Source organism: Euprymna scolopes, chromosome 3, assembly GCF_053919585.1.
Source record: "Euprymna scolopes isolate OS-2025 chromosome 3, ASM5391958v1, whole genome shotgun sequence".
Taxonomy (NCBI): Eukaryota; Metazoa; Mollusca; class Cephalopoda; order Sepiida; family Sepiolidae; genus Euprymna; species Euprymna scolopes.
The window spans coordinates 76,681,467-76,698,324 of record NC_136484.1 but is presented as its reverse complement, the minus strand read 5'-3'; the positions used below and the strand labels follow the sequence as shown (position 1 = coordinate 76,698,324).

The 16,858-nt window shown below is 36.8% G+C and overlaps 1 protein-coding gene and 1 pseudogene across 2 annotated transcripts in view; one reads left to right on the top strand and one right to left on the bottom strand.

The window, feature by feature from the left end:
• Nucleotides 1–16,858, top strand: part of LOC145256353 (ATP-binding cassette sub-family C member 5-like) — a 327,323-nt gene that overhangs the window by 91,883 nt on the left and 218,582 nt on the right. The window lies entirely within an intron of this gene.
• On the bottom strand, nucleotides 42–178 carry LOC145263950 (U2 spliceosomal RNA; annotated as a pseudogene).

The following is a 16,858-nucleotide window of genomic DNA, read 5'->3' as shown; positions in this document are numbered from 1 at the left end:
TGGAGAATAATTTGAATGGCTTTGAGACTGACTGGTTGTAAATTGGGTGGTCATTTTACATTAAATTAATACAGAAAAGTGATCCCCCACTTTATATCATAAAGTTACAAACATAAGTACAGCGTGCAGTAAGAACAGATACTACACTTTGATCTTGGCCAAAAGGCCAAGAAAAGAGTATTTATTTGCTCCCCCACCGAGCAAATTAGGCACAAGGCCGATTTTTAATATGAGGAGTGAAGGGGAAATGGTGACCAACTCCCCGGGGAGTAGGGGAGCTGAATAGTGACAATTGGTATGAAGGGTTGCCCATACATTGATCAAGGTCTTATATGTGGGGTCGCCCCCATATATTGTCTTTGCTTGCAGTATATGGCGGAACAGATACTACACTTTGAGATATTAAATCCTTTATTCATGTTAAAAGTACAGTGAAAATCAACAATGAACAAAAAAACTTAGGCACATGGCCAACTCAAAAGGGGGGATTGTGGGGGTCGTTGGTCATCCTTGTCACTCCAGAACTAAACAAAATCAAAAGTTTCTCCCAGTTAGTATCTTCTTTCACAATAATACCGCATTCACCCTTTCGTACTGGGGGACGTCCTACTTAACTTCCAATTTTTAAAATATTTTTTATTGACGTGTAAAAACAAAAAAGATAACAATAAAATGGTAACAATAATTCATTTGTGTCGAGGGCGGGGGAAGAAAAAACAAAAGGTAATTAGTAGGACCCTCCCAACCCCGTCTAGTTGATAGACTGCCCGTTCCACTAGGTTTGTAAAAAGAACCTCGCTTCTGCGGACCAGTCTCTAAGTGGGGATACCCTCTAGATGGGGGTGAATGCAGAAAAGAACATTTTCTGGGTGAGGAATGGGGGTTAGTTTGTATTTCTTTCTCTCCAAGGGTGAAATTTAGAGGAAGAGGTTAAAACAAAAATTGTAAGTAGCAGGGGGTGGGGATCTTGGAGGCTTCCTAATCAGGAAGCTGAGAGGCTACTTGTTTAATTTTACTTTACGGAACTGCGCGTTCCACACCTAAGCGGGGAACACGTATTCAAATTTGGCTCCTCTTCGTACACACAGACCTGCTACATGTACCATCTTCTGTCAAATGCCGCGCGATGCAGCCTTCTTCTATCACATCTGATCTTCACCTGTAGTTGGCGTTTAAAGAAAGCGATCAGATCTTGATCAGAAAAAGACAACACCCCCCAACCCCCGGCAACCTTGCAGACGCGACGTCCAAATAACCATTCTCGCCACGGCCAGGATCGTAACATAGACCATATGTCTTTCCCGGTCCCACGGCGGCCTCACGTTGTCCACGACATTGGATACGGTAATTGGGCGAGGATGCTCAGGATCGATGCGAGCCGTCACCTCGCTGACATATGACCAGTACCGGCAGAGTTCGCGGCAATCGAAGAAAGCGTGATCAGTCACAATGGGGACAATCAGGCATTGTATGTTGTTGAGTGGAAGTGCATTTTGGGCCAATCGCCAGGTCAGAGAGAACTCCGAATTGTTCAGATGACTCGAACCTGGTGCCCAGCTCCACGCGGAGTGGATCTTACTCTGCTGCCAACCCAAACGCGCGCATAGCGGGTCGTCGGCGGCCCCCTTCACTAGATCCCTGTGGAGTTCCCTACGGGTAGCAGTCACAATGTCGCTGGACCTTGGTAGTCGTTTTAGCGCGGCTCGGCACTCTTTCATGTAGGCAGATTCTCCCCGCGGCCTGCGACGGCTCTCGATAGAAGGGTCCAGAACGAGGTCGGGGAAGGCAGCAGTAACCACGGGGTTCCACGGTTGGTCATCTTGCATATAGTGGCTCAGGAAGGCCAGCCTCTCAGCGTCTCGATGACACTTCAAGTCCGGCATTCCCAAGCCTCCCTCACACGGACATCGAATATAGCCCTGCCTCCTCACCCAGTGTCTTCCTCTGTCCCAAAGAAGCGAGGACAAGAGTTCAACGAGAGCTTTTAGTTGTTGTGCAGGCAGGGGAAGTATGGCCAGTCGGTAAAGGATGAGAGGAAAGACGTAAGTGGCGCACGCCTCAGCTCTACCTTTTAAGGAAAGTTTCCTAAAAAGCCACGAATTGACTGCAGCCTCCACCTTTGACCTAACTCCAACCAATTTTTGTCACGCTGGAGACCCAGTCCAAACCACACACCGAGGATCCGAACCAGGCCATCCATCCAGCTGAAGGGAGCCGGGAGGTTGGCGTTGCCATTCCAGGCGCCCAACCGCAGTCCTACCGACTTTCTGCGGTTTATCTTGATCCCTGTAATTCTTTCGTACCGAGCGAGCGCCTCTGAAGCTCGACACAAAGACAGTGACATCATCGGCGAACGCGGATACCTTGCCGGCTGAGCCACCGAGTATTGCAATTCCGCGCAGGGACGAATTTGCCTCCCCACGTCTCAGCTTGCGGAGCAGCGGCTCCAAAGCCAGGACATAGAGCAGGGGCGACAGCGGACAACCCTGACGAACCGACGGAGAGATAACATAGGGTTTCGAGCGCTTTCCGTTGACTTGCACGACGGCTGTGGGCTCTCGATACATCACGGAAATCTACTTGCATAAATCCGGTTTAAAACCGGCGGCCTCTAAGAAACGATGGTCGACCCTATCGAAAGCTTTGGACTGATCTAAGTTGATCAGCGCGGCTTCCGTGTCGTCATCTATTCCCTCCTCTAGGATCGTGTGTATCAGGTGCAAGTTGTTCTGAATCGATCTCCCCTTCACAGCGTAGTTCTGTTCCGGTTCAACCAACTCGCCGATAACAACCTGCAGCCGATTCGACAGGACCTTGGACAAAATCTTACACTCTGTGTTTAGCAGAGTTATGGGCCTGTAATCGTCTAACTCTTCCCACCATGCCCGTCACCTTTCCTCAGCAATGTGATCACTCCCTTGGTTACTTCTTGGCCAAAAGGTCAAGAAAAGCTTAAAAAGCTTAGAACAGCATCTATTAACAACAGACCTTTGATCTTAACCAAAAAGGCCAAGCACAAAAGTGTTAAGGACAGACCGACAGACCGACCAACCGACGACGGAGTGACTTATAGAGTCGCTTGCATGCGACTAAAAATACATTTCAAAAAGTGACATTTGTTTCATAGACCTAAGGAATATTTAGCCGTCAATCATTCGGTACTTGTGCATTTAACGAACCAGACGTAACTCAGCATTTGCTCAGCTTTGTCCGGCGCATGACGTCAACAGCCGGATAAAAACGAGCGTTGGCGATAAAATAAAAACAACGCTACAACAAAATAACTGTACAATGAAATTGTAAAATGTAGAAACATCAAAAAATAAGTAAAAAGCAAAAACCTACCGTTCATTTATGTTTATTATTATTATTATTATTATTATTATTATTATTATTATTATTATTATTATTATTATTGTTGTTGTTGTTGTTGTTGTTGTTATTATTGTTGTTGTTTGAAATTGTTTTCTGTTTTCCAAATAAATACATAAAAACAAGTTGTTTTTTTTAATAATAGGAAACTTTTTTTGTCTGAACTGTTTGTTTTTTTTTCTCAATTTTTAACGTAAAAAAAACATATTGTCTATGTCTTAAACACGTAAAAGTTCATTTTTTTCTTGCAACTCTTTATGTCAAATAAATGGAAAAAGCCTACAAAAAGGGTAATAAAAAGCATTGGGGGGCAGGAACAAGGATTATTTGTACATTTTTTTCGCCAGAAACAAGGACTTTTTTTTTTGCCAGAATAAGGATTTTTTTTTAACGGAATCCCTGCGAGATATATACAGTTTTTTTTATTTCTCAGGAGGATATATTTTCCTCAGACTTTTGGAGGGCTTCAGACGACAAAGTAAACGTGAAGAGGTAGCGATTGTGATAGAAAGGCTCTCCTTACCAACCGGGGCTTTCAGCTATATGGGTCAATATGGAGTCAAAAGGCTGCCTACCAAACTTTTGCCTCCACATAAACTCAATAAGATATGTGGCCAAAAGTTCCCGGTTGGTACCGCATTCCCGTTTATTCAGGCTGTGGTTCACCGTCAAATGGTGATACCCATCTCCTCCCACTTTGTTATAAGCCCTCCAACAGTCTGATATGACCGTGGTCCCCGGCAAAACGTTTTTTTTTATTAGTGGAAGGAGGGTTTCGGCGTTCCTATTCGGTACAGTGACCAAGAAACCCTCCTTTTCGGTGGGGTCGTATCCACCGAAGACCCAGACCGGTGTCAGAAGTCTGCCGACGTTGTGTTTTCTGCGGTTAAAAACAGACTCGTCTATTTCTACCGTATGGCCTGGGCCTCCAATCTGCCGGGGATTCCTGAGAAAATAGTCCCTGCATATATCACGCAGGAAATTTTTCCAATCCACAATTGTGTGGCGAGAACGTAACCCACATTCTCGATGGAGATTTTTTGTCGAGGCCATCTCGAACGCCCATAAGTATATTATTTTTATGATGCATGCGATGGTTAGTCGCAATTTTGAGAAGAAGGTCCCAATCCTGATGGAGGTCCAACAGCGGCAACTTCTACACCTCAACCGTAACCGTCGGAAAGGCTTGCTCTCTTGGCAAGTAAACAATCCTGGCCGCAATGTAAACATCTTTTCTCTTCTGCCAACAATTTTCGTTGCTGGCAAAAGTTTAGTGCAGTCTCTGGGGTCTGGAGCTGGTCTGCAAGTTTTGTTATATTCATTATTATTTCGTCAGTTAAACAAAAATTTTTCAACTTTCTTCAAATGAGCGTTTCTTGAGTTGTGACACTCTTCCAATTGATAGCGAAATTCTCGTCTGCTTCATGTTGACGTCATATGTCGGACAAAGCCGAGCAAATGCTGAGTTACGTCTGGTTCGTTAAATGCACAAGTACCAGTCATTTTTATGGTAAAAACACAAAGGGTATTTTTTTTAATTAAGCTGGCATAATCTCTATCTCTACTTACATATAAAAGGCACTCTGTCTGTGTGCCTGTCTGCGTAAGTTCATTTCCTATGTACTCTGAAACGGTTGAATTTTTTTTCACAAAAATGTACTTTATGTATATGGAAATTTTCTTAGATAGATTGTGTATTCGAATGCCTCTGATGAATATCGAAAATCGAAAAAATACAAAATACAGATGAATTTGAGAAGTTTTATCACCGCACAAGCATGGGGTATAAAGCCGGCGTATAAAATCAACGGTAGATTCTTTGATAAGGTAGGAGCACGCTCTAAATGAATGCTTCTGTTTAGAGCACAATTTGACTTTTGCTATTTAAACTTTAATTCAAACTATTATATAATTTTTTTTTTTATAAAATCAGCAGTCGATTCTCTACAGCGCAATGCAAACTACAATGTATTGCAGACTAAGTCACTGCGTGGATGCATGTGAAGTTTCCTCCCGGTGCACCAACGTGGGCCCCTAACTAGAATCAATCGATTTCACTGGAAAAATGTATTAGAAATGTGGAACATTTGTTGAATTTCATTCAATCCCAGACAACGTCAGATTTCTCTGCTAGTATTAACTAAACAATAGATTATTCGTTTTATTTACTTAAAGAATATTTCGCTGAAAAATGATATTTTTTACAAGAAGAATGAGTCATTTTTTACAATTCTGAAAACCATTTATTTCAAAGGAATGTTATAATTAATTGTAAATTATATAAATTGATGTAGAAAGTGCCTTGCAATTTTCACGATATCCTATCACGAGATATAATTCTATAGAAAAGTATAACTTATGAATAAAAAATGTTCTAATTGTAACATTAGAACGACAAAAACGATTCAAACGCCCATGATAATGGCGCTGTATAAAGGAGGACATCAATATTTCCCTGCAAGAACTGCAAGAACTTAATGTCGTCATCTCCGCTGACGACATTAATAACCAAAAGATACCGTAGAACTTGAATTTAACTTATAAATACTGTCAAAAATAGCACGGTACCTTATCCGCATAAGCACTATTATTTCTTTAAAAATATGATTTTAATAAATAAAAAGTTTAGAAGCAATGCCGAAACGCATTTTACTAAATAATGTACGTGGTTGAGATAGGAATTTCGTTTATTTGATGTAAATAAGCTTTATTGGAAAGAAAAAGGAATTTATATCTCGATTCTTCCATTTTGTTGGAGATCTTGTTCCATGTTTTAAATGCCATTGTATATATATATATATATATATATATATATATATATATATATATATATATATATATATATATATATATATATAACTGCTCAATACTCTAGAGTTTTGCAGTAGTATAAAATGTACACTTATTGCAAATATTTCATTCTATCGAAAGAATCTGTCAAACTAGCCTGGTGAATTCTTTTAGTAGAAAAAAAAACAGACATTTGTGTACGTGTTGTTGACACGATTACATGTATACACACAAATGCTGATATATTTGCAAAATATTATGGTTTATTCTAAAAATAAAAACGATATTTTCATGTAAAAACAATTATCGTCTATTTTATTATTAACAAGCGTAAACATGATTTATTAGTTTGTTTTAACACAAAAGTCGTAGTTTTAAGATTGCAGGAAATAATCTTAAAAAGTGAAATGCATTTTTATTATTTATAAAATTAATTTATTAAATTCAAGGGAAAATCGACTTTTATTTAAAATAAAATTAAAAACGGCTATAATGTTAATAGTAGAAACTCTATAAACATTTTGTAATTTTTTTATTTATTATTATTTTTGCATTCAGCAATTTTATAAGGTTTTGACTGTTCGAAAGACTAACAGTTCGACAGTTCGACAGATCGTGCTTGCTATGACTTCAGACATGAGGTTATTTTTAGTGCAAGGGCCTGAATCTATATTTACGTAAGTCGTGATTTTATCCGCCTAGTGCGAATGCCGCTTCTGTAGAAGTAGATGAACTAGTAGCTGCTAGTACGGATAGGAAGTGCATGGTGAAATTGCCGAATTAACGTAAAAGTGGTTTTAAAAAAATAACTGTTGTTAAAATACTTAAACCATCCCACTTAAGTATTTATCTTCTTTCGTGTTAAGGTTTTTTATTATATTTCATTGAACATGGAATTTCCAGATTTCTTGCTATTTCATCATGGCAATAAAAACACCATCACAAACCGGAAACATTATCAAATTTTACTTTTTTATGTTCATATGATAAATTGTTTATTAATAGATTTTATGACCTCGGGGAAATTCTATGGTGTAATTAAGAAATAGTTACAAAGAATCAACATTTTAATTTGACAGACGATTAAAACAAATGGAAGAAAAGTAACTAAAATGATGATTCATCGCGCACACACACATCGTATAATTTTTAGTAACAGAAAAACATTTTGGTTACATAAGCATAGCCATGTTTCGGCTATAACTTTATTTTGCTTAAACCTCCTCGTGTCAGATCGTTAATAAAATAAATAATTATATACTGTCGATCTAACTTCAGATGATTTAGTCAATGTACCGGACTGCAAATTCAAAATGACTTTGAGACTGGGTTCAAATTAATCAACCGCTAGTAATTATAAGTTCATACTGTGATAATTGCGTGATCATGAAACACTGGTGTCTGTAGGTAAAAATAATCATTATTTATTAATAAAAATATTATATATATATATATATATATATATATATATATATATATATATATATATATATATATATTGGAATTTTCAGAATGTGAGATGATAGAATTATTTCCACAGCTGTTTGACTGTGAAAATAATTATATATAGATATGTGTGTGTGCGTGCAAAACTGCATTCGATGGTAAAGTGAACATGCGTGAATTTGAGGAAAGACGGAGTCATCCATTACTTACCATTGATCTTAGGACCCACTTTGCATACGGCATAATCACTTTGATACACCAGTTCTCGTTAGATCACCAAAGTTAAGCAATGCTGAGCCTGATCAGTACCAGATGAGTGATGATTTGGGAATGCCAGATGTTGCATATAGGAAGACGTCGACATCTTACTGTAAGAACTATAAGAACCTTACGTTGTCATCTGTGCTAACCGCGATATACATGTGACTGGAGACATCTTGTAAATTTCATATTCCCTAGAAACTTACTCTTTTGATGGAAGCCGGATCAACTTGGCTACGGTGAACCTTACCGCTTCGTTATTTGTATTTTCTAAGTCCACTCAAACCTGGCAGTGTCACTGATTGGTTGTGAAACTTCATCCGATGATGTCGAAACCTGGAAACTGCAGGATATTGAATCACTTCTAGATTAACTCTGACCGGAGTGGTAGTAAGTTTCAATGCCCCATTTGTTATGTTTCGCTCTGCCCGGTTAGATCAGATTGCGTGCTATGAGAATTCCCATGACAGTTTTCTGAGCCTTACTACTTCCGTGCTGGCTTATGACGAATTGGAAACTGATTTTTTGTGTTTTGCACTAACACTGGAAAATTGCCGTACAGTGCTAATGGGTCCCTTCATTCGGCTTGATTTTGAACGTAGACCTCCTTTCCTAGATGTACTGCGTTCATCACAGCTGAGGAACTCTTTCTACCTCCGTGTATGGTAAGCCTCCAGATATCAGAAAGAGGTTAACAAGTGCTATATCTTCACCCAAGGGTGACCTGGAACTATTGAAGACAGGGCGTTCATCTCCCTGTACTATACATACCTGCTTATCTGTCCTATCTATCAAAATAAAATAGAATCTATCATGGATACGGCACACAACAGCATCCGATTGTGGGGTTAGAACATGTGAGAATTTTGGAGGGAGCTGGAATCGTCCTTATGTCAATGCGGATCCATTATCAATAAACCTGCATCTGTTACTGAGGTCCCGATTAGGTAACGTTGCGATGTCACTCCTTAGCTGAAATTACTACCAGGTGTGATAATACTACGTGCCCCCCAGTTGACAACTCGTCGAACCCAAAGTTGTTTGTTACCTGGCAAATCCCATTTTTTTTCACGTTTCTGCATCGAGATTTTCTCGGCTAAAACCCAAATACAATGTATCGCATGGGTTCGAATACCCTATATATGCCTGTAGACAAAAAAACTGGCAGGAGAGTTTGGTAGGCAAAATTTTTTTAACAAATATTTATACGCATACATAAATATATAGAGAAAGAGGTTTGTGTTTACTATAACCTTTTTACGCAAATATTATGCAAGTATAAATCAGATAGAATATCTGCATGAATATAATTACACGTAATAGTTAACTCTAGATGATCATCATATAAGAAAACCGAAAAAACTCATAGGGAATTAATTTAAATGAATGTTTAAAAGAATATGCAAATTAGCTAGATCTTTTGCAGATGAATGCAATTCCACGGCTCATATATAAAAAGTTATATTTTCTTTTCAAATAATAGAAAAAAGGGTATTAATGTTTGGAGGTACAAAATTTATAAATAGATTTAAATAATATTTGCGGAAATTTCTCGAGAGCTCTTTCGGCTATCATCTCTTCAGTAAAAAATCGATAGCATACAAAACTATTATTGGCGAAATTAAAGAGAACTACGGGTGATTTGGATGTGCTAAAAAATAAGAAAAAAAAACGATTAAAAGAAAGATTTAATCTGAAATTACTGCGTTTAAAAGCGACTAAAACTTGGCACAATGAGAGGAAAAGACAGAAAAAAAAGGAGGGAGAAAAGGGGTCAAAGTTTCCCAAAGAGAAATAATGCTTTTGTCGTCTCTTTGCCGGAATAAAGGTTCTCGAATGGCAATAGAGACAGATTCCAAAATCTTTTAATGGTTTTTGGAGTCTGCTCTGTATAACACCTCGAACCACTCTATTTTATATTTGTCGGCAGAATAGCAGCATGGATTGTCAACCAAATGCTGGCCAATAGCAGAGTTCAATTAAGGAGGGAGACTACCATTTATAGGAAGCCTACTTTCACTGGATTATATGTGTCCTGGTCGTCTTTTGTACCCAAATCACGCAAGGTCGGCTTAATAAATACGCTGGTACATAGATATGCTCATCTAATAGATTAGACTCCGAACTTGATAAGATTAGGGAAATATTTATCAATAATGGTTATCCTTTTATTGATGATTGCATTGGCAAGAAAGTTGATGATTTTAAATCTCCTAAAAAGTTTGGGCCTGCGAAGTGCTCGGTTTATTTAAAATTACCGTGGATTGAGGACAAGAGTATTAAATTGTCAAAACAGATTGTTAGAAGTGTTTATAAGTGATTCTATTTTGTTTCCTTGCGTTTGGTATACACTACGAGACCTGCTTTTCCTTATTTTCGCAAAGATAGTTTGCCTTACACCCAAATTAGTAACATTGTTTATCAATTTAAATGCCAGTGCGATGCTGGTTATGACGGGCGAACATCTTTGCATTTTCTAACTCGTATAAACCAGCACGTTCTATCTAAAATCAGACAGGGGAGGGTAGGATCTGGTAGTCTCCCTCCTTCTGTAGCCTTGGACTTTGCTATTAGCCAGCATTTGGTTGACAATCCATGCTCTGCCGACAAATATAAAATAGAGTGGTTCGAGCAACAAAGATGTCAGGTTTTTACCCCGTTCTTTTCCTCCTTCGCGGTACGGGTTCGAGCCTCCCTTCCTACTACTACGTTTCCTTTTGCTCAACACACACCTCCAAACACCCGGACAACGCCTGGCACCAATGCTAGTATAAAATAGAGTAGCTCGAGATGTTACACAGAGCAGACTCTAAAAACCATTTAAAGACTTTGTGAGACTGTCTCTATTGCGGTTCGAAAACCTTCTTTATGCCGGCAAAAGGAGACAACAAAAGCATTATTTCTCTTTGGGGAACTTTGACCCCTTTTCTCCCTCTTTTTTTTCTTCCTCGTTGTGCCCAGTTTTAATCGCTTTTAAACGCCGTATTTACAGATTAATTTTTTTCTTTTAATCGTTTTTTTTTTTCTTAATTTTGGCACATCCAAATTCCCCCGTAGCGCTCTTTAATTTCGCCAATAATATTGTTTTGTACGCAATCAAAATCGATAGCATTCCTGAAGAGATGATAGCCGAAAGAGCTCTCGAGAAATTTCCGCAAATATTATTTAAATCTATACATATATATATATATATATATATATATATATATATATATATATATATATATATATATATATATGCGTGTGTGTTAAGGTAAGGTAGTATTCTTTCCTTTAGACACTTTTTATTAAGTAATATATAAAACTTTTTCTATTGATTTTTCTTGTTTCATTCACTGGTTGATATAACTGCCACTTTTGACCAAAATACTTTCATGTTCAAGTAATTATTTATTTATTTATTTTTATATATATATATATATATATATATAAATTCCCGTTCACATACACCTTACAGGATAAAGCTAGAACCCAGAATTAGATAGAATCGAGCAATTGCATCGACAACGAACAACGCCAGACCCAAAGTGGGTTTCGATGTACTGCATCTCATCAGTGACGTGCTCCGACATAGGCGCGAACACAGGTCGTCGCACTCATGAAGTGTGCAATACTGACGACCTAACGATATGGACCATGGCGCAATCTATTGACTATGCCTCGATTTTAAATTCTTATATTTTCATCCAGTTCTACATTCTACGATGTGACAGGCAACGCGTCATATAAGAATTTAAAATCGAGGCGTAGTCAATAGATTGCGCCATGGTCCATATCGTTAGGTCGTCAGTATTGCACACTTCATGAGTGCGACGACCTGGGTTCGCGCCTATGTCGGAGCACGTCACTGATGAGATGCAGTACATCGAAACCCACTTTGGGTCTGGCGTCGTCCGTTGTCGATGCAATTGCTCGATTCTATCTAATTCTGGGTTCTAGCTTTATCCTGTAAGGTGTATGTGAACGGGAATTTATATATCTATTTATAATCTCCTCTTAATGTCTAATATATATATATATATATATATATATATATATATATAACAACTAAGGTGCTCGGAAATCCGCACAGATGATTTGTTTACAGAGGTGAAAGCTTTGTTTAGAACCAGCTACACTTTTTTGAATTACTTATTAATTAATTATATGTGTGGGGGTGTGTGTGTGTTAGAACAAAAATATTGTCGCCCTAGAAAAATAAAAAATCAGCATGATTCTATTACCCCGTGATGAAAACCGGTTTCCTAATTTTGTTGCAAAACATTTACTAGTTGGCCAGTTGTGCAAAAATCATTCCCTCACATATTCGAAGTCGACTTGAAATCAACATCAAAGTGTACCTGGATGTGTGCGTGTGGTGATCCGCTGGTGCAATCAAGTGACCGCTGACAAACCCTTGGTGTGGCAGCATGACTCGGCGTCGGCCTACAAATGAAAAGAGACCCAAGCTTGGCTTCAGACAGAGTGTTTCGGCTTTGTACCCTTCTTTCACTGGCCTCCCTCCTTCCCCGACCTGAACCTGCTGGACTACTTCGTTTAGTCATACGTCGAGAACATCACAGACATGGCCTCCCACAACACCAAAGCCAGCCTGATCGCTGCCATCCGCTGAGTATTGTGGAAAGATATGCTCCCAGTTCCGGACCCGTATCGAGGCAGTGATTGAGGCTGAATTGAATTCAGTTACCTGAATTGATTTTTTCAAAAAAATTTTTTAAATAATGCTGTAGTGTTATTTTCTTTAGGGCAACAAATTTATCGTACCACCATTTATATATATATATATATATATATATATATATATATATATATATATATATATATATATATATATATATATATATATATTTCAATAAATATTAATAATTTGTTATACCTACAGTCATGCTTACGCAATCATTAGTGCAAGAAATTACAGTTACTGCTGGTCGGGAGATCGTATCCAGTCAACAAAGCTCACCTTGGCTCCGAGAACTATCGTTTTACCCTATGCCACTGGCAATTAACCTGTAAATTAACGTGAATTTAGATACTTGTGAAGCCATGTAAGCGAACTGTCATAATCATCGCTAGTGAGTGTATTTAATAAAGAGTAAGTTTGGAATAACGGTGCTTTTTTATTGACACTATTAATAGTGTAGGGAATAATCTATATAAATAAAAAAAAAGTGTGTGTGTGTGTGTGTGTGTGTGTGTGTGTGTGTGTGTGTGTGTGTGTGTGTGTGTGTGTGTGTGAATGAATATCTAACAGGTAGACTATTAAACTACTGGTCACATAGCACTGGAATTCTCAGGAAATAATATTCATGCACCAAGGGTGATTTATAGCGAATAATACCTTTGCTTACATGCATGTATATTGCATACATACATAAGCAAATTTACATGTAAAATGTTCATTAATCATTACCTGACATTTTGTATGTGCATGCGCGTACATTTGGTTTATTTCTTCAATTTCTTATCAGGCTGGAACGCTCGATTTTTTTTTTTTTTTTTTTCAATTCTAACTGATGACACCAACTCATTTTTTTTTTTATATCTTTATAAAAAAAATAAATGAAATCATACGTAAATTTTACTCGCGGTTTGAAATTTGTAAATATGAAAACAAACCTATATATCTTTTTTACGATCTAATATTTACTTTATTTCATACATATATTTAAGATGGGAGGGGAATGACACACGGAATACGAACCGTAGTGAAATAATAACGTTATTATTTAGAAAGCCATTCTTAATATGGGAAGGGGAAGGTATTATTTAAACTATTCTATACTTTTACCTAACAATTTATTAAATGAGAAATTGACATGTATTATCTCTATTTTTGTTTAGTTAACATTAAGTATCCGTTTCTTAATCCAATTTCTCCATTAGTTTATTGTAAAGCAAGTATTGCCTAATCATTAACTGCATTTTGAAATATTTATTTTTTGAGTGGCATGAATTCTAAATAAGGTGCTTCTACAGTGTAGCCATATTAAAATAATATATACAATTTATAATGAAATCATGTATTTCGAAAAACTGCTGAGTCATTTTCCGGAAGTGAGGTCATGTGTTGATGATGGTGGCGGTAGCACGATTATGTGGCTTTTGAAAATACTCTGGAGGCTGCAAGGGATTACCAAACCTTCTTTTTTTTAGGTGAGGTTGTGGTGTGGTGAATTATTGCCTGTTCATTCTCCCAAGCATTACCACCACTTTTCTGTTTATAGAGAGGAGGCGAGTAGATGATTTCGCTGAAATGCTGCATCAGAACAGATACTACACTTTTATCTTAGCCAAAAAGCCAAGTAAGCGTAATATAGTTTTCTACCAGGCATTGCCTCCTCCTTAAAAATACAAAATAACCGACAGCATATATTTTAAGAGGTGAGGAGGGAAATATGGAGTAAGTCCCAGAAACGGCTGAAGCAGTTTACGATCTCAAAATTATTTTATTTCACATATATTTTAACAGTGAGGTGTCAGTCTGGGAAATTACTGAAACAGTTTACGATCTCAAAATTACGTTTATTTCATATATATTTACAAGAGACAGGGGGATATGAAGTCAGTCCCAGAAATGGCTAAGGTAGTTTATGATCTCAAATTTCCTTTATTTCATATCTATTTTTAAAAGAGGGGATGATATGGAATTAGTTCCAGAAATGGCTGAAGCAGTTTACGATCTCTAAGTTTCGTTATTTTTTATCTATTTTTAAGAGAGATATGATGATATGGAATCAGTGCCGGAAATGGTTGTAGAACTTTACGATCTCATATTTACTTTATTTCATATATATTTTAAGACAGAGGGAGGGAAAACTGACATACGGAATACGGACTATGCTGAAATAATAACATTATTTAGAAAGCCATTCTTAATATGGGGTATATTTTTAACTATTCTGTACTTTCACCTAACAATTTAATAAACAAAAAAACTGACAAAACTGACGGACCGTGCTGAAATAATAACGTTATAATTCAGAAAGCCATCCTTAAAGAGTGAGTGAGAGGAGGGTATTTTTGTATAGGGAGAGGAGGGTATTTTTGTAAACTATTCTGTACTTTCACCTAACAATCTATTAAATTAGAAACTTACATACAGAATACGGATTGTGCTGAAATAATATTTACATATTTATTTGGAAAATCTGCTGAGTCCTATTCTAGAAATTATATAATTTCGCTTATAATTATAGTGTCAGCGGTGGTTGTGGTGAGAAAAGAGATACAATAATGACGAATTTTCTGTTGAAGCAAGCGTTACCTAATCACTAACCAAGACAATGTATTTATGTATTTATTTGGAAATTCTAATGATTCAACTTCTAACAATGAATTCATTTTTCTTAAAATTATGATGGTCTTGGTGGGAAGAGAAATTAGTTCATATATGCTGTACAATACCTGTCGAAAGTATGTTAAATTGTTTCAGATATATATTTACATTACCCGTCAGAGGGTAAGCAAATTATTTAATGTATGTGTTGTACATTATCCGTCCTAGAAATTGTAAAATTATTTAATATTCGTGCTGTTAATTACATGTCCTAGGGAAGTTAAAATTATTTCATACATAATTTGTGTAATTCACGTCCTAGGTTAGGTAAAATATTCTTTTGCTCGAGATAGCAAATGATATATAGGCATAAAAAATCCTCTCTCCTAAGAATAACAGATATGTCAAACTTCATTTTTCTCATTGTTTTATACGGTCCTGAACAACGCCGGATAGGCCTGCTAGTATTAAATAAATAGTTAATATAGTTTTGGGGCCTGTAACAAAGAAAATCACACAAAGCAAAAAAATATGTATGAATCTCATTTTTCAGTTTTAGTTTTCCATGGCCTAATTAATCGTTTATTTAATGGCATTATTTATATATGTGTGTATGTATGGCATTATTCATATGTATGTGTATGCATGTGTGTTACAGAAGATCAGAACTTCTTAACACATGCAGAAATAAATATTACAGACTTATTTTTTTCTTAATCGAGCACTCTGTGAGTGTTCTCTTCCACCAATGCATATATATGTATGTATGTGTGTGTGTGTATGTGTGTGTGTGCGTTAGAAGGGGTTGTTTTTCATACAAGCACATAAAAACTTAATGTGTACTTGGTTTCACTCTTACCATAGCGAAGATGTCCCTTTTAACCTTCAATAATAAAACAAGAGACAATAACAACTTTTATAGTTTATTCAACCACTGTTAATGATAAATACTGACTTCTTATTGTTTTGAAATGAGGTTACCCTTATTACCAAAGCAAAGCGTCAAAGTTTCCCTGAGTTAAAATCCGTACAAAGCGATTACGAGCAACTGAACTCGAGTTATAGAGAAAAAAGGAAAATAAATAAAAGAAAATTTCTGATTGAAGAGTTGCGTCGAGTTAAAAATCTTTATTAACTTTAGCAAACTGCAAATTATGAAAACGAAGATCAGTTTGTTTCTATTTTTTTGTTTGTTTGTTTTTTTTTTTGTTTTTTTTTTTGACAAATTAAGTACATTATTTTACCAAAGTACACATTTTAATCAATCTCTTCTAATCTGTATTTTTAAGAAATATTTTGTTTGTCTGTCTGTTAGATAACCAGCTATAGACTTCAAAACTATTGGAGATATTTTTTTTATTATTCGGCTATTACTTATTAAGATCAAAAACTATAGCAGTCATAAAAAAATTTTTTTTAAAAAACATATTTCCTCGCACAAATCAATGTCTCTGCTAGGAGATTTGGTCACACATTGATCAATCAGCTTGCAGGCCGTATGATTTCTTCTGTCCCCTGAAGAACTTCTTCTACCCCTTTGGGAATCACGGTCGGTCGTAATTACTGGGGCCGTAGTTTGTATAATTTATCTCGTACCTGGTCAGAGCTGTGCAAGGAATATGAATAGTATGGGTTAAGTAAATGGGTGAGGAGCCAGGGGATTTTGAATATATATATATATATATATATATATATAATGGGGTTAAGAAACTA